Source organism: Chrysemys picta, unplaced genomic scaffold (assembly GCF_011386835.1).
Source record: "Chrysemys picta bellii isolate R12L10 unplaced genomic scaffold, ASM1138683v2 scaf15, whole genome shotgun sequence".
Lineage (NCBI taxonomy): Eukaryota > Metazoa > Chordata > Testudines > Emydidae > Chrysemys > Chrysemys picta.
This window is the reverse complement of record NW_027052722.1, coordinates 32,123-58,019: the sequence shown is the minus strand read 5'-3', so window position 1 is coordinate 58,019 and position 25,897 is coordinate 32,123. Positions and strand designations below refer to the sequence as shown.

Here is a 25,897-nt window from a genome sequence, read left to right as displayed (position 1 = left end):
GCAGGAGCCTGTCATTACTCGAGTTTAGAAGCGTTCTTTCCATCACTACGCCCGCTCCCCACCACAGTCTGCATCCCAGTTTCAACAATTTACCACGAAATCCGTAATAAAGAAAACGGTGTTAATTAACAAAGTTCCATTTGTTTTATTTTTAAACGTGTGTTGGAAAGGGGGAACAGGGTGAACGGGGTATATAACTGCAGAGGATAGTCAACATTAAGTGGGTAAAGAAACAGGGGCAGGTTCAGCTTCTCTTTAAACATACTTAATAGTCACAAGTTACCCTGCTCACTGAGGAACCTAGCTTTCAAAGCCTCCAGGATGCACAGCGCGTCCCGCTGGGCTCTTCTAATCGCACGTCTGTCTGGCTTGGCGTAATCAGCAGCCAGGCTATTTGCCTCAACCTCCCACCCCGCCATAAAGGTCTCCCCCTTGCTCTCACAGAGATTGTGGAGCACATAGCAAGCTGCAATAACAATGGGGATATTGGTTTCGCTGAGATCAGAGCGAGTCAGTAAGCTTCTCCATCTCCCCTTGAGACGTCCAAAAGCACACTCCACCACCATTCTGCACTTGCTCAGGCGGTAGTTGAAGAGCTCTTTTTCAGTGTCCAGGGCGCCTGTATAGGGCTTCATGAGCCAGGGTATTAACAGGTAGGCAGGGTCCCCGAGGATCACTATAGGCATCTCCACATCCCCAACAGTTATTTTGTGGTCCGGGAAGTAAATACCTTCCTGCAGCCATCTAAACAGACCAGAGTTCCTGAAAACACGAGCGTCATGAACCTTGCCCGGCCATCCGACGTTGATGTTTGTAAAACGTCCCCTATGGTCCACCAGTGCTTGCAGCAACATTGAAAAGTAGCCCTTTCTGTTAATGTACTGGCTGGCCTGGTGGTCGGGTGCCAGGACAGGGATGTGAGTTCCATCTATAGCCCCACCGCAGTTTGGGAATCCCATCACGGCGAAGCCATCTATGATGACCTGCACGTTTCCCAGGGTCACTACCTTTGACAGCAGTAGCTCAACGATTGCGTTGGCTACTTGCATCACAGCAACTCCCACGGTAGATTTGCCCACGCCAAAGTGGTTCGTGACTGACCGGTAGCTGTCTGACGTTGCAAGCTTCCAGAGGGCTATGGCCACTTGCTTCTGGACAGTCAGGGCTGCTCGCATCCGGGTGCAGGGGACAGCAACTCACAAAGTTCCAGGAAAGTTCCCTTACACATCTGAAAGTTTCGCAGCCACTGTGATTCATCCCAGACCTGCAGCACTATGCGGTCCCACCAGTCCGTGCTTGTTTCCCGGGCCCAGAATCGCCGTTCCACAGCATCAACATGACCCATTGCCACCGTGATGTTCACAGCGCGGGGTGCCATGCTTTGTGAGAGGTCTGTGCCCCTCTCAGACTTAATGTCCTCACCGCGCTGCCATAGCCTCCTCGCCCGATTTCTCAGCATCTGACTCTGAAAAAGGTGGATGATAAGGTGCAAGGTTTTGACAACGGCCATAACTGCAGTGATGGTTACAGCGGGCTCCATGCTCGCAGTGCTGTGGCGTCCGCGCTGTCACTCACCAGAAAAGTGCGCGAAGTGATTGCCCGCCGGCGCTTTCAGGGAGGGAGGGCGGGAGTGACGGTTGAATGACGACAGTTACCCAAAACCACCCTGTGACGTTATTGACATAAACTGGGACCATATAGATCATTGTTGCAACTAAGGTCCTGTAGTGGCACCCAAATCTTGTATAAAGGGGGTCAAATGGGGTGTCTAGGACAAGGTTAAGGTTTACTGGTTATGATTATGCTGTCTATATGTGTGTATCAGTTTTGTAGTCGAAGTTATGAATAATGGCTCTATACTGTCTGTATGGCAAACTTATGCTATGCTTCTGGGTGACATCCCAGACAAGCTGAGATTAGCTCTGCCTAGCCTGCTTGATGGCCCATTAAGGACCATCAGCTATACAATGGACCCATTGAGAGAAGGCAGATACGCCTTGTACCTCAGCAAAGTATGCAGGGACTGGCCCATGTGACTCCAGACTCCATTTTGCTGTAATTTTGCCAAGAACTTTGCCATTACTGTATGTAATTGATTCCATTTAACCAATTCTAACTCTCATCTCTATCTTTTTCTTTTTATGAATAAACCTTTAGATTTTAGATTCTAAAGGATTGGCAGTAGCGTGATTTGTGGGTAAGGTCCGACTTGTATATTGACCTGGGTCTGGGGCTTGGTCCTTTGGGATCAGGAGAACCTTTTTCTTTTACTGGGGTATTGGTTTTCATAACCATTTGTCCCCATAACGTGTGGCACTGGTGGTAATACTGGGAAACTGGAGTGTCTAAGGAGATTGCTTGTGAGACTTGCGGTTAGCCAGTGGGGTGAGACCGAAGTCTTAGTCTGGCTGGTTTGGTTTGCCTTAGAGGTGGAAAAACCCCAGCCTTGGGCTGTAATTGCCCTATTTTAGCAATTTGTCCTGAGTTGGCGCTCTCAGTTGGGTTCCGCCAGAACCGCATTGTCACAGTGGCGTAGTTGTGCTTGGATCCACAGAACCAGGTCAATTAAGCTTTGGGTCAGAACCCCACGCTATCCAAATTTGAATTTTGGGATTGAGAGTCTTGTTGGTTAAAGAGCTGCTGCAATGGCTGAGCAAAGAGCATATGAGGGACTTGGCAAAAAAGCCCTGGAAAATTTGTGTTCAGAAAAGAGGATAAGCTTTAGAAAGAAAGCTACAAAGGAAGAACTGAGAAATCTGCTAATAGCCAGTGATCAGGGGGCAAGAGCACAGCCCTTACCTGAGGCTGCAGAAAATGCAGAAAAAATTAGGATGCAAAGGGTGACACGTCAACTGCAATTTGAGCATGAACAGAAGCTAGCAGATCTTCGATTGCTGGAGAGGCAAAAAATAGCAGAGTTAGAAAGAGAGAGAGAGAAAGAGGCTGCTGAGAGAGAGAAAGAGGCTGCTGAGAGAGAGAAAGAAGCTGATCAAAGAAAGAAGGAGGCTGATGAGAGAGCTCGTAAGGGACGTCTAGAGCTGCTCGCTGCTGAGCAGGAGACTCACAGGATGGAACAGGAGACGGCCAGACTTCAGCTCCAAGTAATGGAAGAGCGGAGAAAGTCATCCCCACCTGGTACTCCACTTCCCCCCCACCATGAGAAAAACTGGGAAAGGATGTGTCCCATTTACAATGATACTGAGGATATAGAGGAGTTTTTGTCTACCTTTGAACGCCTCTGCAATCTGTACCAGATCCCTGAGGGTCAGCGAATGCCTGTCCTGCTGACCAGACTGACTGGAAAAGCCAGGGAGGTATTCAATGACTTGGGGGAACAAGAAGCCTTAAATTATGAGCGGTTTAAGGATTCTGTGTTAAGGCGGTTCAAGGTTACTCCTGAATCTTACAGAGTTAAGTTTAGAGAGTTTAAAATGTCTAAGGATTGTACTTTTGTAGAATGTGCTCATAAGATGATGGGTTTTGTTAAAAAGTGGGTATGGAGCCAAAGGTGTGGCATGACAAACACGACTGTAGATGGACACTTGCAATGAACTTGTTGTTATTGCTAAATTTTGTAATTAATATGTTGCTATTGCCACAAACTGTAAAAATATACAATGTGCCTAATCTTTTGGAGAATCCCTTGAACATGTTAAAAGGAATACATGAAAACACGCGTTATGTTAAAAGGCCTTGTTACACTGGGGTTTCACAGGTAATACCTATAAACAATATGGGAACTTTTCACAGGGGAAAAGACATTCCAGACCTAATGTGCTGTATGAAAAGGAAAACTGAGGCACACTACCATATTGCTTTCATGGCTAAATGCCAAGATTCCTGGACTATGAAGAACATTAATATCTGCATTTATTCGATGTTAATTGGGTTCCAAACATTTGCCCAAGCTTGTATGGATAAAGTAGCAGTTTTCTTTAGCTCTTGGCAAGATCACATGGCACATACAGGAACCATGCTGCCAGAGCAGATCCAATCCACTATTGTTCTAACTAAGTGTTACCTTGAGTTTGTAAAGAGGTTCAATCATGTGGTTGAACATGATTTTGATAAACCATTTCTGTTATACACTGGTACGGCTTCTAACCCAATACGAGCTGTAGTGAGACAGAACCCAGGATGGGGAGCTCTTGGGATGCAGTCAGTGATGTTTGTGTCATCCCTTCCTGCATCAATTTTGCATTGGGGGTGTGACGTTATTGACATAAACTGGGACCATATAGATCATTGTTGCAACCAAGGTCCTGTAGTGGCACCCAAATCTTGTATAAAGGGGGTCAAATGGGGTGTCTAGGACAAGGTTAAGGTTTACTGGTTATGATTATGCTGTCTATATGTGTGTATCAGTTTTGTAGTCGAAGTTATGAATAATGGCTCTATACTGTCTGTATGGCAAACTTATGCTATGCTTCTGGGTGACATCCCAGACAAGCTGAGATTAGCTCTGCCTAGCCTGCTTGATGGCCCATTAAGGACCATCAGCTATACAATGGACCCATTGAGAGAAGGCAGATACGCCTTGTACCTCAGCAAAGTATGCAGGGACTGGCCCATGTGACTCCAGACTCCATTTTGCTGTAATTTTCCACAGTAAGAACAAAGAGGTGTTCTTACACCTGGAAAAGACTATATAAGGCTGATGCCTGATCTCCATCTTGTCTTCAATCCTGCTTCTTACCTCTGGAGGAACTTGGCTACAAACTGAAGCTCTGAACAAAGGACTGAATGACCCATCCCAGCTGGGGATGTATTCCAGAGACTTGATTTGAACCTGCAGTTTATTCCATCGCTGCTGCAAGCCTGAACCAAGAACTTTGCCATTACTGTATGTAATTGATTCCATTTAACCAATTCTAACTCTCATCTCTATCTTTTTCTTTTTATGAATAAACCTTTAGATTTTAGATTCTAAAGGATTGGCAGTAGCGTGATTTGTGGGTAAGGTCCGACTTGTATATTGACCTGGGTCTGGGGCTTGGTCCTTTGGGATCAGGAGAACCTTTTTCTTTTACTGGGGTATTGGTTTTCATAACCATTTGTCCCCATAACGTGTGGCACTGGTGGTAATACAGGGAAACTGGAGTGTCTAAGGAGATTGCTTGTGAGACTTGCGGTTAGCCAGTGGGGTGAGACCGAAGTCTTAGTCTGGCTGGTTTGGTTTGCCTTAGAGGTGGAAAAACCCCGGCCTTGGGCTGTAACTGCCCTATTTTAGCAATTTGTCCTGAGTTGGCGCTCTCAGTTGGGTTCTGCCAGAACCGCATTGTCACACACCCTCGACACATTTTTTGCCCCAGCAGGCATTGGAGGCTTGACCCAGAATTCCAATGGGCAGCGGGGACTGCGGGAACTGTGGGATAGCTGCCCACAGTGCACCGCTTCCAATGTCGACGCTTGCCCCATTAGTGTGGACTCACAAAGTCGAATTACTGTCCTTAGTGTGGATACACACGTTCAACTTTGCAATATCAGTTCCACAAATTCGATTTAAGTAAAATCGAACTACTGTTGTAGTGTAGACATACCCTGAGCAATATTTTTATACTCCTTCCTGGTCATTTGTCCAATCTTCTACTTCTTGTAAGCTTCTTTTTTGTGTTTAAGATCAGCAAGGATTTCACTGTTATTTACTATTCTTTCTACACATCGGGATGGTTTGTTCCTGCAACCTCAGGAAGGATTCTTTAAAATACAGCCAGCTCTCCTGGACTCCTTGCCCCCTCATGTTATTCTCCCAGGGGATCCTGACCATCAGTTCCCTGAGGGAGGCAAAGTCTGCTTTTCTGAAGTCTAGGGTCCGTATTCTGCTGCTCTCCTTTCTTCCTTGTGTCAGGATTCTGAACTTGACCATCTCATGGTTACTGCCTCCCAGGTTCCCATCCACTTTTGCTTCCCTACTAATTCTTCCCGATTTGTGAACAGCAGGTCAAGAAGAGCTCTGCCCCTAGTTGGTTCCTCCAGCACTTGCACCAGAAAGTTCTCCCCTACACTTTCCAAAAATGTCCTGAATTGTCTGTGCACCGCTGTATTGCTCTCCCAGCAGATATCAGGGTGATTGACGTCTCCCATGAGAACCAGGGCCTGCGATCCAGCAACTTCTGTTAGTTGCCGGAAGAAAGCCTCGTCCACCTCATCCCCTTGGTCTGCTGGTCTATAGCAGACTCCCACCACGACATCACCCTTGTTGCTCACACTTCTAAACTTAATCCAGAGAGACTCAGGTTTTTCTGCAGTTTCATACCGGAATTCTGAGCAGTCATACTGCTCTCTTACTTACAATGCAACTCCCCCACCTTTTCTGCCCTGCCTGTCCTTCCTGAACAGTCCTTCCTTTACCATGTCTCTACAATTCCCCTCATCCTCTCCAGCCCACCTGCTCCAGGCCTTGATCACCCATCCCAGTAACTCTGCCCTCCCCCCACATCTCCTCTCATTCCCCTTCAGAGCCCGCTGTAAAATCTAACCCATCAGACCAGCCTATTCTGATCCCTCCCCGGGCTCCCTCGCAGGTCCTACACTAGAGCTAGCAAATTCCCCAAAAATGCATCTCTCAGGGCCATCCAAACCAGGTGCGAATTCAGCAAATCCTTTCAGCCACACACAAAAAGGGAATGTTTTGTTTTAAAAGTCAAACCAGTCTGTTTGGACCATTCCACAGCACAATGTTGTCACTTTTCATTTTGAAATTGAGGCAACTTTAAAAAAAGTGGGGGGAGGGTTGAAAAACACCCACAAAAAACCTGAAACAAAAAACCAAAACAATTTTGTTTCAGGCCAAACCGAACCAATATTTATTTATTTTTTGTATTTCTCCAACTGGACCCCAAACTGAAAAGTCACTGATTTGCTCAGCTCCATTCAGCACCCGAGTGCAGCTCCTTGATGAGTCTTTGCAAACTTCTTCCCCACCTAGCTCTCCGGGCTCATTCCCCCGCCACTCTCCCAGCCATTCCCTTTGTGTCCTTCCCTGGCTCTCCCTTGCCAACCCCCTGCCATGCTGCTCCTCAGGCTCCCTTTCTCCTGCCCCAAACTTCCCGCTCTTCCTTCAAGTTCCTGCATAAACAAGATCCTGCTCAGGAGAATGGGAAATCAAATACACCAAGCAAGAGATTCGCTGCTCTTTGGGGTCAGGCCTGTGCCCTCCCCTGTGTTGTACAGCCCCCAGCATGCTGTTGGGACTCAATAAATACCCACGGGTCCTGCGCTCTGACTGCCTTTGATTGCAGACTTTAGGAATGGGATTTAGTGTCTGTGTGTATCCTTAGGAAAGAATCTTCTCAGCCCTTTTATTCTCTCGGCCCAGGGCACCAATGCAGCTGTGGCTGGACTAACAATTGGAGCGCCTCACGCTGAGACGGATGGCCAGTCCAATCTCATGCTTCAGGGATTCCATGGTCACTGAGGGGTGAGGAAGGAATTTTTTACCCATATGTCAGATAGGGTTACCATATTTTGTGCCTCCCAAAGGAGGACACTCCACGGGCCCGCCCCCAGCCCCGCCCCTGCCCCCCACCCCAACTCCGCCCCCTCCCCAAAGTCTCCGCCCCCTCCCATGCTTCCCGCGAACATTTGAGTCGCGGGAAGCCTGAAGCAGGTAAGGGGGAGTGTGGGGGGAGGAGGCGCAGCCCAGGCTGGCCCCGGCCCTGGGGTGCCGGCCCCAGCCCCCGGCCGACCACCCCCGGCCCGCCCAGCACTGCGGTCCCCGGCCCGGCCCCCAGGCCCCCAGCACCACACTGCCGGTCCCCAGCCCGGCCCCCGGCCCCGCCGGCCTGTCCCCCGAGCCCCCGGCCCGGCCTGGCACTGCCGGAGCCCCCGGCCAACCCCTGCCGGAGGCCCCGGCTGAGCCCCGCCGGAGCCCCCGAGCCCCCGCCGGAGTCCCCGACCCCGGGCCCAGCCCCACCGGAGCCCCCGAGCCCCCGCCGGAGCCCCCGAGCCCCCGCCGGAGTCCCCGAGCCCCGGGCCCGGCCCCACCGGAGCCCCCGAGCCCCCGCCGGAGTCCCCGGGCCCGGCCCCGCCGGAGCCCCCGAGCCCCCGCCGGAGTTCCCGATCCCCCGGCCCGGCCCTGCTGGAGCCCCCGAGCCAGGCACTGCACCGCCGGCCGGCCCCGGAGCCCCCGGCCCAGCCCCGGAGCCCCCAGCCCGGTCCGGCCCCGCTCCACCGGCCTGTCCCGGCCCCCAAGCCCCTGGCCCGTCCCGGCCCCCGGCCCGGCCCCCCCGATTTTCCCGGACATGTCCAGCTTTTTGGGCTTTCCCCCCGGACGGGGATTTGGAGCCCAAAAAGCCGGACATGTCCGGGAAAATCCGGACGTATGGTAACCCTAATGTCAGAGAATAGCAAAGCTGGCCAGGTGCATTGTGGGGATTTCACTTTCCCCTTTGCTGCTGCAAGAGGCAAGATACTGGAGTGGACTGACACAAAATGATTTTGCACCTTGTGGTTGAATCTCCTTTTCTCATAACACATTATACAAACAGGGTTTGTGGGGAGGCCCCGGGGCTCCCTTGGATTAAAATTCCCAACAAAAGCCAAGAGCAATCCTCCCTTAATCCAATCTGGGGGATGCAACCCCAAGGGCCCTAGCCAGACAGCCCCAGCCCACCTTGTCTCTGTGATGTCAGCAGTGGCCCTGTGACACGAAGGGGGCAGGCAGCCTGTGGTTCAGTGTGCTCTGGGAGCTGGAGGAGGGAGCGCACGGCTGTCTGGGCTCTGCTTTTCAGACAGTTGGGAGCGTTTTTGGGAGCGCATAGCACCTGTTTACACAGAACTCGTGGAGGAATCCACATCCTCACTGTCATCTGTGATTATATGTGAGACATCAAAATTCTTCTGTGGCTCGACCATCCCAGCACAGGGGTGAGGGACCTTTCCTAGTGTATCCTCAGGGTTAGGAAAAAGAAGTACGAAATTATACCAAGCTCTGAGAATCAGCCTTTCTTTAGGTAAATATCTAAAAAGCAAAAATGGAAAACAAGTTTAAAATCACTGATTTAAATCAAGATTTCCTGTGCTTGCTGATTTAAATCACAATGAAAATCATTGATTTGACTCGCTCTGATTTAAACCAGTCCATACTGCCGTGAACTTGGTGTGGGGTGGAAAGGGGTCATTTTAAATTGTGTTGGATGTCAAGTAATTTTATCCCAAAACTTAGTACAAATATTTAGTTTAGAGAAACAAGAAATGCTAGGCTAGTTCTTACTCTCTCTTTTTCTGACAATTCAGGGTGTGACTCCACTATTTTAGTGTCAGGGGCTCTTTTACATACCTTAGAGGACACCGTGATTAAAGCCAAGCAAAATAATCACTGTTATTAACCATGGCTATTTAAAGAAAAGAAAACACTAAACAAAACGACAAAAGACAGAACACAAATGATAAAAGGCTCATTTCTGTCCAGTCTCATCTGTATGCTTCTCTCTGGAGAGCTTTTAACAGATTACACCTTTGTGAGCAGGCTGGCCTTTGATGGGGCACTTTTCTTTTGGTAAATTGAAACTAGGTCTTATTTCCCAAAATTATTGTGAGTCATAGATACTAAGACTGTTTATGGATGGGCAACATAATTTTAAGAGCAGGCGGATCCTATTAATAACTAGACTGTTTATATAGATGGGCAAAGTAAGCAATTTTAACTCAATCCTCTGAAATAGAAGAAAGTAGTAAAATTACTTAGTTAGAAGAAACCATTTAAGGAGCTGTCTTGAGACTGGCCAATTAACAAAATATTTAGAATCTTAAATTCAGTTAAATCCCACTATTTCTCCATTTCCCAATGATTAGCTCTTGTCTCTTTCCCAAATGCATGGTCTAAGCATTTAGTGGTTAACAGGAGAAACTGTTAACATCTTAAATTACAACAGCATTTCCATATCACAACAAAACTGCTGGTTTCTTCCCGAGTCTTCTCTCTTCTCTCTGTGTCAGCTTGCTTGTAGAGAGGGAGAGGATGAGTTGAGTTTGAGCAGGGTAGCAGAGCGTGTGCAGGGTGCTCACTTAGAGCTTTTATACTCGTCTCTTCCCTATTTCTGTGCAATTTTAGAAAAACACACCTCTCTCGCCCTTTCATTGGCTCCATACATTCATGGAGCCTCTTCATCTTATGGACAGGTAGTTTGTTAATGTGTATATGTGTTAGGGTTGTACGTCTTTCTTGACAGTTATATTTCCTTTGTTTTTGTTGGAGAGATTCTCAGAACATCTTCAAATTTAGTCTTTTAACTCTTAACTTATTCAGTTCATTTTCTGAGGTATTTCTTCAGTTTCATTAGGGTTCAACAGGAAATGAAATTCTGTTTTTAAAAAGTCCAAACCTGTGGTTTATGTACAGGTTTTTAGTTCTCGAAGCAGTCTTTTAAAATTAAATCATTCTTAACGAGTCTTTAGCTTAAATACGATTGAAGAAGTTGTTGATTCTCTAGAACAATTGTTGATGATGATTCTTCTTATCTTTCTGAGTTGGGGGAAGGAGTGGCTAGAGCTCTGCCAGCAACTAATTACTTCCCCATTAATATAATAAATAGTCTAAACTTAAATGTCTTCTTATATTGGTAATCAGCTGAGCAAGGTCATTAGATTTCATGTTAGTACATAATGCATTTTACCACATGTAGTAATGTATTAGAAAACCAATTAGATACTTTGCATTCAGTTAAAATACTTTGCAAATATGCAAATATGCCCTCCAAAACAGTTTGCCATTTCAATATTTTAGAAATCAACTAAGGTTTTCTACAAAACTTTTTCTCAACTACACATATTCTTCTCTAAAGTTTTAAGGACACAAGCAGAAGGTTTTCTTGCAAAGAGGGGCTGGTAGAGCCCACTTTACAGCCTAGATTTATTGTTCTAACACATCCCTACATTCATTTTGGAATATCCAACATAAATAACATCCTCACCTTCTCCTACAGGGCCAGATCTTTCCTAAAACATTTCTCTTTATAACATTTATTTTATTGAGATAAAGGATTAGATCTATAATAAACTGGCAGCTTATAGAAGAGGGAAGTGTTCTGCTGTGGATAAAACACTCTTTTGGTTGGTTTGACTCTTGACCCAAGCGGTTTGTTATAGCAATTAAACTTCTCTTGGGGGACATAAACAGTTTTGTGGTCAAGGAGATGTTATTTTCCGGACATTTGCATGTTTCTGGATGACAGAAAGCTGAAGACTTCTGCAATGTCTTTGATTAGCGTGAACATTTTATAACCTAGCTAACTAAAACTGGGCTACTGTTCTATTTTCAAGCCTCCTGGTGACAATATACTTATAGCTATGTTTGAATGTTCAGTAAAGGCACAAACATGTTTGTAATGACCTAACATTATAAAAAGAAGTGATAATAATGCTATTCATAAAATTTTACACCAATATTGAGGTCTCACCACCTCATAGCGGTCTTGTCTCTCCAGCCAGGCAGGCAGCAAAAGAACTACGCCTGGGTCCCTTTGGCCCACCTAGAACCGTGTGTGAGTATGGTGGGGTCTGTGTCATGGGAAGGAAGCCCCAGGGACTCATTCATGTTGGTTCTTGTCTTAGGAGCCGATATGGATCTTTACGGCCACCTCCGCCGACTGTTGGTCCGGTCTGGAGGTGAGTAGGAATTCTCCCCAGAAATGGACTCTCCTCTCCCCCCATTGCTGTCCTGTCCAGAGCTACCTGCAGGGGACCACTGGGAATCTGCATGGAATCTCCATGTGCTTGGGGAGTCAGGGTCTCCTGATGGAGGAGGTTTGTTTTCTCCAAGGTTCCTTGCAGCATTTTAGCTTTATTTAAACCCCCAGACATTTCTAGCCCTTCTGGACTGGCAGGGAATTCTCTGGTGGGACCCCAAGGCAGCACTGCCATCCCGGCCTTGTCTGCACTCTCCTTGTCTCCTGAGGGAGATCTGTTATTAACTAGAGAAGCGGGGACAAGCAGAGCTGGGGAAGTCCTGGCCTCTTGGGCTAAAATCTCTAATGGAATCCTGCTGGTTAGGGAAAAATTGGGGGCAGATTCTCCTCAAATTTCCCCCTGGCCCCTATTGCCCCTCCCCATGTTATCTCAGCTCCCTACCTGTGGGGTGAGGTGTTTGTCAAATGCCTTGGCGATGGGTGTGCAATATAAATGCTCTGGGCTGTGACTGGTGGAAGTCCCTCTCCAGAGGTGCCCTGCAGTGTGATTAGTTCCCCACACATATGTATTGTCTACCTCACCCCCCCTGGGATTTCTATCAGTGACCAGGAAAGGAGGAAATGACCTCTACCCCTTTGCACTTATCCACAGCCACAGACCAGGGGAAGGAGGATACAGCAGCAACTGGGTGTTGCAGCCCTTCCCTGTCTGGGCCTGCTTCAGGTAAGTAGGAAACAGGGGTACCGACTCCTCAGATTCACCCCGTTTCCTGCATAACCTTCTGGAACCTTCATGTTGAAATGTTTCCAATTCATAGTAAGTTGTTACAGATAAGGCTGCAACAAAACCCAGGTTCAAGCCACTAGGTCAGTTACAGAAAATGTATTTAGGCGACACTATGAATGATAAAACCAAACTTCATTCCAAAATAAAACGATTAGTTAAGCAAACAGGTGCGCAATTACCACCTACACTGTCAACACTAACTGTTGTATTGTGGATCAATGCGGGATCAGTCCACTGACAACAGCGTGAAGTACAGCCTTAGAACCCTGGGACATAACGGTACCCTTGGGGCGTTCATTGGAGCGCTCACCGAATTAACAAACAACTCCCAGGAGAAGCCATTCTCATACTATTGAACGTGCAACTGCCCCTTACACTAATTATATTTCCATCGCCTCCTTATTGACTTTACATTACACGTGGTGTACATTAACATCTGCACCAATATCCTTCCCATACTATTAGTATAGATAACATTTTAATAAAACAGTCACAATTCTCAAAAACACTCATTAAAAGCCCTGCGTAAGCCAGTTATAACCAAAACCTAACAGTAGCATAATCCCGGGCCATGTCCTTGCTAACTCTTACTTTCCCATAACAGGATCTCCAACTTATGGCTAACTTTCCTCACACTAACAACTTCAGTTTTCTAAACTCTTCTACACTTAAGCTAACTTAGGCCCCAGACCTATTTTCTACTTATTTCTTAACCTAAACCATCCCATAGGTAGGCCAAATTCACAGCCATGAAAAAGTCATGGACCATGAAATCAGACCTCCCCCATGAAATCTAGCTATTGGGGAAGGGCAGGCTACTACCATGCCCCTGACTCCAGCTGCTAGTCCCCTCTGGGCTGGGGAGGGACGGAACTGGCACTTCCCCTGCACAGCCGCCCTCGCCGGGGAGATCAGACCCCCCCTCTGGGTACATACCCCGGTTGCTCGGAAGGCAGCGCAGAAGTGAGGGTTGCAATCCCACAGCCCCCCTATAACAGTTTTGCGACTCCTCCGCAACTCCCTTTGGGGGCAGAACCCCCACTACAACATTGTGACATTTCAGATGTAAACATCTGAAAACCTGAAATTGGGTTTCAAATCCTATGGCCACGAAATTGATCAGAATGGACCGTACATTTGGTAGGGCGCTACCTATAGGCTATACCTGCCCTTTGCCAACTCCCTCCAGTGGGTCGACCCCCTCCTTCCCATTACTGAGGTTCTGCTTGTGCCTGGCATTCGACTTTTCCAGAGGCCTTGTGGTCTGCACTGCCTGAATGAGGAGGGCTCTTGGAGTCTCCATCTCCCTGCGGTTCTCCCTCCCCAAGCACTGCACGCGCTAGATTTCTAAATCCTCCAAGCTGTGTTTGCTGCAAACTAGTCCCCACCCCCTGCACTGCTGAGACCCCATTGTATACTGTGTGGGAGTCGGGGGCTGTGATTGTTGGCCCCAACCTGTGACAGTGAGAAGGAGAGCTGGGGTGGCTTTGCCTCTGTTTAGAGAATCGCTCCTTTCTGGGTCACACAGGTGTTCTCTGTAACTGAGAAAGTTCTTTGGTGACCCAGGTGTGACTGTATTTGTTACTCAGTGAAATCAGGTTCATTGAAGTGTCACAAGAGGACTGGAACCTGCTGCTTTGGGTACAGAAAACTCCCTTCCCCTCACCACTATCATTCACATCATTCCCCTGGCGGTTCAACCAGAGACCTTTAATGGAGAAATTTAACCCTTCTCTTCTATTGACAGACACAGCAGTGCAGGAGACTGCAGTGTCAGCCAGAGATGGCAACCCACCTGTCACAGAGTCTCCTGGTCCAGGTAGGCAGAAAGCGGCGTGATACACAGCCAGAATTCCTTTCCAAGGCCAAAGTTGCTGTTCATCTGCACTGTCTTTTACAGAATCAACATAATGTTTAGTATCGGGGGCAGCCATGTTAGTCTGAATCCACAAAAACAACAAGGAGTCCGGTGACACCGTAAAGACTAACAGATTTATTTAGGCATAAGCTTTCGTGGGTAAAAAAACACTTCTTCAGATGCACAGAGTGAAAATTACAGATGCAGGCATTATATAATGACACATAAACTAACATAATGTTTAGTTCTAGCTTGTGCAAACAGTATACTTCCCATGGGATCCTTCGGGGTGAACAGTGGTATATTAACGCAGGGTGCTATATTAGAGAATCACAACAGTTATTATGAGAGTAAACGTCTCATTAGCCTCAAAATTCAGAAGGATGTCCACAACTTTAAACTAGCTTTGACGGGGACAGGTGAGCAAAGCCCACAGGTAAGTGGAGAACATGGAGACCTGGGAGATGGGTCGGAAATAGGAGGGAGCGTGGGCTATAATGGCAGAGAGAAAGGAGGGTCAGGGCAAAACTGGGAGGCAAGCTCAAATCAGTATCTTAGATGCCTATATACAAATGCAAGAAGTATGGCTAACAAGCAGGAAGAACTGGAAGTGCTAATAAATAAATACATCTATGACATTGTTGGCATCACCAAAACTTGGTGGGATAATACACATGATTGGAATGTTGGTATGGATGGGTACAGCTTGCTCAGGAAGGATAGACAGGGGAAGGAAGGGGGAAAAGGGAGGAGGTGTTGCCTTGTATATTAAAAATGTACACACTTGGACTGAGGTGGAGACGGACATAGGAGACGGAAGTGTTGAGAGTCTCTGGGTTAGGCTAAAAGGGGTAAAAAACATGGGTGATGTCATCCTAGGGGTCTACTACCGGCCATCTAACCAGGTGGAAGCCCAAGATCTTCAACTATCCAGATATATGTTGGGAAATTAACACAGCGGGGCACAGACTATCTAATAAGTTCTTGGACTGCATTGCAGTCAACTTTTTATTTTGGAAGGTTGAAAAAGCTACCGGGGGAAGCTGTTCTAGATTTGATTTTAACAAATCGGGAGGAACTTGTTGAGAATTTGAAAGTGGAAGGTAGCTTGGGTGAAAGTGATCATGAAATCATAGAGTTCACAATTCAAAGGAAGGGTAGAAGGGACTACAGCAAAATAGAGACAATGGATTTCAGGAAGGCAGATTTTGGTAAGCTCAGAGAGCTGATAGGTAAGGTCCCATGGGAATCAAGACTGAGGGGAAAAATGACCGAGGAGAGTTGGCAGTTTTTCAAAGGGACACTATTAAGGGCCCAAAAGCAAACTATTCCGCTGGGTAGGAAAGATAGAAAATGTAGCATAAGACCATCTTGGCTTAACCACGAGATCTTGCATGATCTAAAAAATAAAAAGGAGTCATATAAAAAATGGAAGCTAGGACAAAGTACAAAGGATGAATATAGGCAAACAACACAGGAATGTAGGGGCAAGATTAGAAAGGCAAAGGCACAAAATGAACTCAAACTAGCTACGGGAATAAAGGGAAACAAGAAGACTTTTTATCAATATATTAGAAGCAAGAGGAAGACCAAAGACAGGGGAGGCCCTCTGCTCAGTGAGGAGGGAGAAACAGTAACAGGAAACTTGGAAATGGCAGAGATGCTTAATGACTTCTTTGTTTCGGTCTTCACCGAGAAGTCTGAAGGAATGCCTAACATAGTGAATGCTAATGGGAAGAGGGTAGATTTAGAAGATAAAATAAAAAAAGAACAAGTTAAAAATCTCTTAGAAAAGTTTGATGCCTGCAAGTCACCAGGGCCTGATGAAATTCATCCTAGAATACTCAAGGAGGTAACAGCGGAGGTATCTGAGCCTCTAGCTATTATCTTTGGAAAATCATGGGAGACAGGAGAGATTCCAGAAGACTGGAAAAGGGCAAACATAGTGCCCATCTACAAAAAGGGAAATAAAAACAACCCAGGAAACTACAGACCAGTTAGTTTAACTTCTGTGGAGTCATAGAATATCAGGGTGGGCAGGGAACTCAGGAGATCATCTAGTCCAACCCCCTGCTCAAAGGGGGACAACTCCCCAGACAGTTTTTTTTTTTTAAACTCTAGTTCCCTAAATGGCCCCCTCAAGGATTAAATTCACAACCGTGGGTTTAGCAGGCCAATGCTCAAACCACTGAGGTAGGTATCCCTGTGCCAGGGAAAATAATGGAGCAAGTAATTAAGGAAATCATCTGCAAACACTTGGAAGGTGGTAAGATGATAGGGAATAGCCAGCATGGATTTATAAAGAACAAATCATTTCAAAGCAATCTGATAGCTTTCTTTGATAGGATGACGAGTCTTGTGAATGAGGGAGAAGCGGTGGATGTGGTATACCTAGACTTTAGTAAGGCATTTGATACGGTCTCGCATGATATTCTTATTGATAAACTAGGCAAATACAATTTAGATGGGGCTACTATAAGGTGGGGGTATAACTGGCTGGATAACCGTACTCAGAGGGTAGTTATTAATGATTCCCAATCGTGCTGGAAAGGTATAACGAGTGGGGTTCCGCAGAGGTCTGTTTTGGGACCGGCTCTGTTCAATATCTTCATCAACGACTTAGATATTGGCATAGAAAGTACGCTTATTAAGTTTGCAGATGATACCAAACTGGGAGGGATTGCAACTGCTTTGGAGGATAGGGTCAAAATTCAAAATGATCTGGACAAGTTGGAGAAATGGTCTGAGGTAAACAGGATGAAGTTTAATAAAGACAAATGCAAAGTACTTCACTTAGGAAGGAACAATCAGTTTCATACATACAGAATGGGAAGAGACTGTCTAGGAAGGAGTATGGCAGAAAGGGATCTAGGGGCTATAGTGGACCACAAGCTAAATATGAGTCAACAATGTGAGGCTGTTGCAAAAAAAGCAAACATGATTCTGGGATGCATTAATAGGTGTGTTGTGAGCAAGACACGAGAAGTCATTCTTCCGCTCTACTCTGTGTTGGTTAGGCCCCAATTGGAGTATTGTGTCCAGTTCTGGGCACCGCATTTCAAGAAAGATGTGGAGAAATTGGAGAGGGGCCAGAGAAGAGCAACAAGAATGATTAAAGGCCTAGAGAACATGACCTATGAAGGAAGGCTGAAAGAATTGGGTTTGTTTAGTTTGGAAAAGAGAAGACTGAGAGGGGACATGATAGCAGTCTTCAGGTATCTAAAAGGGTGTCATAAGGAGGTGGGAGAAAACTTGTTCATCTTAGCCTCTAAGGATAGAACAAGAAGTAATGGGCTTAAACTGCAGCAAGGGAAGTTTAGGTTGGACATTAGGAAAAAGTTCCTAACTGTCAGGGTGGTTAAACACTGGAATAAATTGCCTAGGGAGGTTGTGGAATCTCCATCTCTGTAGATATTTAAAAGTAGGTTAGATAAATGTCTATCAGGGATGATCTAGACAGTATTTGGTTCTGCCATGAGGGCAGGGGACTGGACTCGATGACCTCTCGAGGTCCCTTCCAGTCCTAGAGTCTATGAATCTATGAAAAACTGCTTATTAACTCGTGTGCACGGTTGCAGCAATTAGCTAAGCAGTTGCAGTGACTGCTTGTGCAAATGATCATTGTGATCTGTAACTGGCTGACTGTGTGTCAAGCGACCATGGCTGTGGTTGGAACTGTGGGTGCTACTGAGCACACACATTCCATTCCTGGAAACAGACACCAATGCATTTTTCGTCACTGAGATGCCCATGTTTTTCATATGTATATTACAAATGGCTTTGTGAGTCATGATCAGATTCTGTCTCAAGCACTGCTGGTTTGGTGGCTGTGCAGTGAGGTGGGCCAGAATAGGTAACTTCTTGGTCAGAACCTACCTCATAAACTCAAATACCTCATGGAACCAAATGCTGTAGGTGATAGAGCCGCCTTGCTGAATCCCAAGGAAGAGGAGAGGTACCACAAAGATTTTATCCTCAAGGAAGGGGGATCCCACATTTCAGTGCTGCAGCTCTGTACATCTACCTCCATCCGAGCCTTGCAATGTCTCTGTCTCCTTGGGGTTCTCCATCTCATGTGTTACGTCCTTCTGGCTGAGGGGGACTCAATGGAATCCCCTTCAAAGCCCCTAGTCAAGCAGAGAGCCTCCCCATGTAAATGGAGGTTCCCCCCTACCTGGAGCAATTCCAGCCATCTTGGGAGCCGCAGACCAGCACAGAGAATTGAGCCTGGGTCTCATTCCACATGGCAATGCAGGGCACCGGGCACCAGAGCACTGGCTTGGCCTCCCAAGAGTGAGGTGTGAATGTTCTGAGGTCTGTGCAGTAGAAGAGAAACTCCTGTGATCTGTTTACATTGGTTCTTGTCTAGGAGTCAATATGGGGTTTTTGGACCGTCTCTGCCAAAGACTGATTCAGACTATTGGTGAGTAGGAATTCTGCCCAGAAGCGTCCCCCACGATACAGATTTACCCCAGTTCCTCTCTGATTCCTATTGCCCTTACATAGAATCAGTCCCACGACACCTCACCCCACCACTGCCCTTCTGAATTACAGGATGGACACCTTTCCGAACGGACAGGACAAATCTGGACTCCAGCCAGCCAGGCCCCACTGACTCTTCTGTCCCAGGTAGGAGTCAACAGCCTTTCGCTGTGACAAATCACCAAATGTCTATTTCTGTCCCATCAGGAAGTTCCATCCCAGTGCACACAGGATCATTCAGTGCCTCAGTTTTCCTAGCTTCATAATGGGGCTAACAAGACTGACAATCTTCACTGGGGTCTGGAAGGTGTGGGTAATGTTTGTAAAGGGACTGGAAGAGGAAATGCCCGATCTCAATGTTAAGTAACATGACACTGTCTGGGCAGTGATTGGTGGAAATCCCTCGCCAGGGGTTCCATAAGGTACAGACAGTTCCCACACAGTTGTATGTCCCTGTCGCCCCCAGGGCATTCTATTAGTGACCATGATTGCAGGAAATTAACCAAGCATCTGCCTGTATCCACAGACACAGAGGAGCAGAAGGCGGCCCAAAAACAAGACCCGGCGCCACAAACCCTGGCTGCAGGAGCGGGCAGCCACTGCAGCACTTTCTGTGCTGAACCTCCTGATCCAGGTAGGCCCATGCCCAGTATTGAGTGCCAGGAATAAAGCCGGGGAAAGTAGCCACAGTGACATCCAAACCCCAGTGCTGAGAGGGCAAGAAGAGACTCCACCCAGGCTCTGTGCCCTGCTCTGCACATGCCCATAAGCCACTGCCCTCTGCTCCACCTTACACGCCAGCCTCCGTGCCATCCCACGCTGGGCTAAAGCCCTGCTGCCACAGGGCAGCACTGGAATCATCACCGGGCAGCCTGGGTGCCAGTAAAGGGGGAACTGACCCACCAGGCAGCTCCCTCTACCAGCTCAGCTCCCCAGTGGCTCTTCATAAAAATATAAGAATGGCCATGCTGGGTCAGACCAATGGTCCATCTAGCCCGGTACCCTGTCTTCTGACAGTGGCCAATGCCAGGTGCTTCAGAGGAATGAACAGAACAGAGCAATTATCAAGGGATCCATCATCCCCTGTCATCCAGTTCCAACTTCTGGCCATCAGAGGTTTAGGGACACCCAGAGCATGGGATTGCATCCCTGACCATCTTGGCTAATAGCCATTAATGGACCTATCCTCCTTGAATTTATCTAGTTCTTTTTAAACCCAATTATACTTTTGGCCTTCACAACATCCCCTGGCAATGAGTTCCACAGGTTGATTGTGCATTGTGTGAAGAAATACTTCTCTTTGTTTGTTTTAAATCCACTGCCTATTAATTTCATTGGCTGACCCCTGGTTCATGTGTTCTGTCAAGGGGTAAATAACACTTCCCTAGTCATTTTATGATATTATCGGTCTTATTATCTATCCCTTTCCTAATGATTCCCAACATTCTGTTAGCTCTTTTGACTGCCGCTGCACATTGAGTGGATGTTTACGGAGAGCTATCCACAATGACTCCAAGATCTCGTTCTTGAGTGGAAACAGCTAATTTAGACCCCGTCATTTTGTATGTGGGATTATGTTTTCCAATGTGCATTACTTTGCACTCATCGATACTGAATTTCATCTGCCATTTTGTTGCCCAGTCATCCAGTTTAGTGAGATCTCTTTGTAACTCTTTCCAGTTTACCTGGGACTTAACAATGGTGAGTAATTTTGTATCATCCACCTATTTTGCCACCTCATTATTTTACCCCTGAACAGCAAAGGCCCCAGTACAGATCTTTGGGGACCCCACTATTTATCTCCTTGTGAAAACCGAAAATGTATTCTTACCCTGTCTTTTAACCAGCTACAGTCCATGAGAGGACCTTCCCTCTAATCCCATGGCTGCTTACTTTGCTTAAGAGCAACCTTAGTTTCCTTCTGTTCATTTTAGGCACCAAGCGAAAGGCCTATTTGTCACCCAGGGGACAGCTCGCCCCAATCAGCGAGGAGGAGGAAACGCCAAGGAAGACCAGCGTGAGTGAGGAGAGAGCGGGAAATCCACAGCACACTGGGGAAGTGCCCATGGCACAGATGGTACAAGGTTCCCTCCATCACCAACTCAGCCTGGACTCCCGCCCCCTACTGCCTTTCCCACGACACACTGACCCTCTAAGGCTCTGACTCCCTTTCCTCATCTCTTGCTCCCAGATTCACTGCCATTCTCTGGCCCTAGAGAACATGCTCTGACCCCCCCTTACCAGGGCAGGTGTTGCAGACGGGAGGAGAGAGGCGACTCCATTCCCAGCACCTGGCTCTGGTTTCTTTCTTCTTTGCTGGCTGGTCAGCAATGGGCTGCATTAGGGAACCAGGGAGAGAAATAATCCTGAGCTTCACCTCTCCCCAGAGTGTCCCGCGCACTCACCTCTCCCTGGGCCCGGGGCAGGGTTAGCTGTTAGCCCAGCTATACCTGTGGAGAGCAAGGCTCCGGGAGGGGAAGTGGCTGGCCCAAGGCCAGAAAGCAGGAGTGTACATCCCTGGTACACTCTGGAAGTGACCATTGTAGGAGGTGAGCAGGCAGAGACAATGGGCCAGATCCTTGGCCCCTGGTAAGGCCGCATGAAGGGACATTAAGCTCTCCCTTCCAAGCTCCTGCGTGGTTTCCTCAGCCCAGCGCGGGGGCAGGGAGGAGCCCTTGGATGCTGTCTCCCAATCCCTGACCTGTCTGCGTGGGTCTCTAGACTGTCAGCCCTTCAGGACAGACATTGTCTCTGTCTGCGTTGTGCTGCACCCAGTGCAACAGGGCCTGATCCTGACTGGAGCCTCTGGGCGCTGCCATAACATCAGTAGTGATAAGTAATCAGGGCAGGCCCCGCTCTTCCAAACCGCGCCCCGCCATCCCTGCCATCCTCTCAGCACACACCACCCCAGCTGGCGCCCGGTACAACTATCCTGTTGAACCAACCATAAGTGATACTAGGCTAGTGCAAACCAAGGGGTCAAATGCCCCTCCCAGAGAAGGGAGAGTCCGGCACCAGCTGGAAGCTGCTCTCCACCAGGCCATAACTTTATTCCTTCCAAGTCTGGGTAGTGGTAACCCAGCTGCTGATGGAGACTCTACACATTGGGGCTTGTCTGCCTGACACGTCATCGCCATGCCCTGCGTCTCTTCTCTTGCACAGGGCCTTGCTTGCGTGAGGGACATGGATGAGGCTGCCCTGAGGAAGGACATTGGCACCCTCTTCCCAGCACTCCACTCCATGGTAAGAGATGCTGGGATCACTCAGGCAAAATCCCGGGGCCTGTTGGCTTAAACTGGGTAGGCTGTGGGAAGAGCTGTCCCTGCCTCATCCTGTTCCCATTGGGGGATGGATCCTAGAGAACTCTCCTTTGGTTTCTTTTCCTCCCACTCACCCCACCCCCTTTGACCGGGAACATCAGCATCCCGCACCTTGTTCCAACGCTCCACATCTTCGGTTCCTGACCCGTCAAACTCTGCTTCTACATGAGCCATGGCCCCCGAAGCCTCGGCGTCACTCATAGACTGATCCAGCTTGCTGGCCTGTTCTTTAGATGGGAATTAGAATCTGCCTCTCCACCCTCACCCCTTCACTCTGCCATCCGAGGGCTTGGCCTGAGAGACACTTGATCTAGTTTGCCTTTGCTGCTGTTGCTTTCTTCCCCTAGGTGTGTCATCTCCCCAGAGAGGCCCTGGAGGAGCGGAGAGAGGCCCTGGACTCTCTGATCCATCTGGGTAAGAAACCCATTCACCTTTCCCAGAGAAGGAGATTTCCCAGAGCCTGCGGAATTTCAGAGCCCAGGCATAGAACTATATTCCCTTCCCCTTTATGATTCACTCACCCCAGTCTGATTCACTCCTCTTCCTGCAGCTCACTTGTTCCTGGTGGAACTGCTCGTGTTCCTGTTCAGGAGGCTGAACAAGGACGAGGAAGAGGAGACCTGTGCCAGTCTCTTCATTCTGGACCGGATAGTCCAATCCAACAGTAAGTGACCCCACAGCGAGGCCTTGTCTTTTGATGTCTTATGGCCTCTTGTGCAGTTAGCAGCGCTTAGCACTGGGCCTCATTGGGGTCATTTATACCTGTCTGCAGTAGATAATGCAAGTCCTGCAGCCAGGGCCGTAGCAACAAAGAACGTGGCCCCCTCCGAACGGTGGCCCCCTCCGAACATATGTCCGGGCGGAGCCCCTTACAATGCAGAAACTGGAATGTGGTATTTATTTTGCCACTTTTAGGGGCCCCCTTCCTTGGGGGGCCCCCTCCGGTCGGAGGGTACGGAGAGCGCTCGCTACGCCTCTGCCTGCAGCCCCTCAGCCGATGCTGCGGCAATGAGAGAGGACAGTCACTGCTGGAACTGCAAGCGTGGGCAGATGCAGCTGGTTACCCATGGGGGTAACCTGCCAGGAGGGTCATGTAGGGACATTGAGGTTGCTCTAAGGTTCCTGAGATCTCAGGTCCCTGCACACCCCAGTTTAACATCAACCCTGCCAAGCCGTGTGTCTGTGTCTCTTACAGTTTCCGAAATGACGCACAATACCGAGAAGCTGTTCATAGCCCTGGGGCCACTCCTGCAGAGCACAAGCATATGGGTGAGTCTGGAACCATGGCCAACACGGCCAAAGCTAGTGAATGTCTGCCTGCCAGTGCAGAGCCTGCCGGGACCCTGTGCATCGAAACACATGACCCATCAGTGCTCCATAGTGTAGGGCAGAAGGTGGGGGAGAGAATCCCTGCAGGGCTCCGGCTGCATTGTCATCTCTGGGCTGCCTAGCAGTACGTCACCAAACCCCCCGCTGAGAAAGGATCCCAGCCTGGACTGGGAGGGGACAAGGTCCCTCCACACTGTGTGCAAATCATTTCTGTTTCTCTCTGGGTCTGGCAGGTCAGAGAAGCCCTTGCTTATTTTATAAGGACAATGGAGGCGCATGGGCTCTTGGAGAAATCTGCCTCAAGACCCTTAATTGACTTCTTGGTGCGTCAGTGCACCCTGACCCTCGACAGCACGGTAAGAATCCACAGAGACTTGGTGACGGGAGTCCGTGAACAGGGCAGAACATGGGGTCAAGGGATAGGGAAGGGGGGCAGCTGCAGATGGGGATGGGCAGGCGATGGGCAGCAAATAGGACTTGGGAAGTAGATGGAACTGGGGACGGCACCCTCCGTCTACTGATGGAAGATGATGACAAATAGAAGACAGTGTTTTTTCCTCCCAGCCCATTCTCTCTGATCCCTCTCCCAGTTGCCATGCGTGCTCTGTCCCTTGCGCAGGGAGGGCAGGACCCCTGGCTTCCTCCTTCTCTCGCCTCACTGTGATCATCCACCTTAGGAGACTAAGCCATGATGGATCTGGTTTTCACCAGGCAGAGGGGTGGAGCCTAGAACTGGCTCCACACAGACCCTGGGCTGGTTATGGCACAGTCACAGCCAGGGTTGCGCCTTTTCTCTTCAAGCCCCATTTTCACCCCCTGCCATGCCCACTAGAGTTACCGTGCCACGAAGCTCTCCACCGAATCTAAATCTCCCTGGTGTCTCCCTTACTTCTCACCATCAGGAGGAAGCAGACGGGAGGCGCACTATGGAGCTCGAGGTCCGCCAGCTCTGCTCCAGCACCCTGCAGTCCCTGGCTGACTCCCCCAGAATGGCCAATGTAAGTGACCCTGCCCCTCTCCATTGGACACAGGCCTCTCTGGGTCTGAGCTTTTCGATGAGACAGGCCCCAGCCAGACTTATTTATCTGAGCCTCCCCGCTCCAGAACATCATGGGGTTGGTTAAAATGGACCCCGGATCCAAGCCAGACCTGGGTCATTGGAACAGGGAACACTCACCGGCTGAGTGCCCCTGCACGCCAGCGTTTGGTGTCACAGGGGCTCTTCCACTCGAGTATCCCCTGTGGTCAGTCAGGCTGGTTCTGCAGCTTCCATAGCTCAGTCCCTCTTCATTGGTCCTTCTGTTAACTTTTCCCTGGCTGTTACAGGCTGGGGTCTATACAGCCCATCACATTCTTGTTTTGCAAAAGCCAACCCTAGCCCAGGAGTTCCTGCCTCTCACCCACACTACCCTGGTGCCTACAGGAGAGTCCACTGAGCTGGGAGACACTACATCCAAATCTCATCTCTGCTGACCATTGCTTAGGTTTCCACACACTGCACAGACCTGATTACTGACCCAGGCGTCAAAACGCAAGCCTAAGCAGTCAAGTATTAGCCAGCCCCCTTCCCACACTGAACAAATTAACAGCGAGGTTGCGCACGGTCACTTCAGGCAGAGCTGAGACTAGAAGCCACATTTCTAATAAGGCAGACCCAAGTATTGTGCACTCAGCTACACTGTCTTTCAGATTGAGCATGCCCAATATATGTGCTTTAGTTACTACAGGTGGGGATAGACGCCCGGGGATTCCTGATCTCCACTCTTCTATACAGTCTAGCAAAGAGTAGTGTAACCCTCTGGCACAGTGTGTGTTAAGTCCCCCTCTTGTCCACACAGCAGACAGCAATTGCGTCTGTGCTTCAAGTGGCGCAGGTCTGTGTGGGGATGTGAAGGTCAGAGCTCAAACCTCCCTGAGCGCCTGTCATGGTTTCACTTGATAGTATTGGGTTTCCTAGTCTCCTCTTTATTTATCAAGCTGGTGTATTGCGTTCCTGCCGTGAGAACACAGCCTTTCCCAGTGGGACTGGAGTTAGGAAATACTGTGCTGTCAATGACGATGCTACACTCTACAAAAGGCGGGGGGTCAGTCATGTGTCACTTGATTTGGTGCTGGAGGCAGACACTGATAGGTGTGAAGGGGGAGGGAGTGGGGATCGCTGCATGGTTCAGGCTGGGTAGAGAGGTCTGGCTGGCGGTGGCGAGGCCAGGGGTCCTGTCTAGTGTAGGAAAGAGAGAGCTGGTGCAGGAAGAGGATATTTCCCTACTGAGATGGCTTTTCTCTGCTCTGCAGGTTTTATGGCCTGGGCTGCTCCTTCAACTGAGTCCAGCAGCCCATGGGCCAGCCCTGCCTCTCCTCCTGCAGACCTCGGTCGGGGTGGTAAAGAGGATGCAGGAGGAAGGCAGGCTGCCCTTGGCCAGGAGGTGCGGCAAGGCGAACAGAGGTGAGTCCCAGTATTTTATCCACCCGCTCTTAGTCCTTCTGTAGCGAGAGG

General features: G+C 48.6%; 1 long non-coding RNA gene across 1 annotated transcript; it reads left to right on the top strand.

Moving 5' to 3' along the window:
* Positions 1–19,275: 19,275 nt before the first annotated feature.
* Positions 19,276–22,797, top strand: LOC122172722 (uncharacterized). The gene is made up of 4 exons (XR_006173250.2): positions 19,276–19,388; positions 20,689–20,771; positions 21,917–21,997; positions 22,422–22,797. It is a non-coding gene; the product is annotated as an uncharacterized LOC122172722 (long non-coding RNA).
* Positions 22,798–25,897: the final 3,100 nt, after the last annotated feature.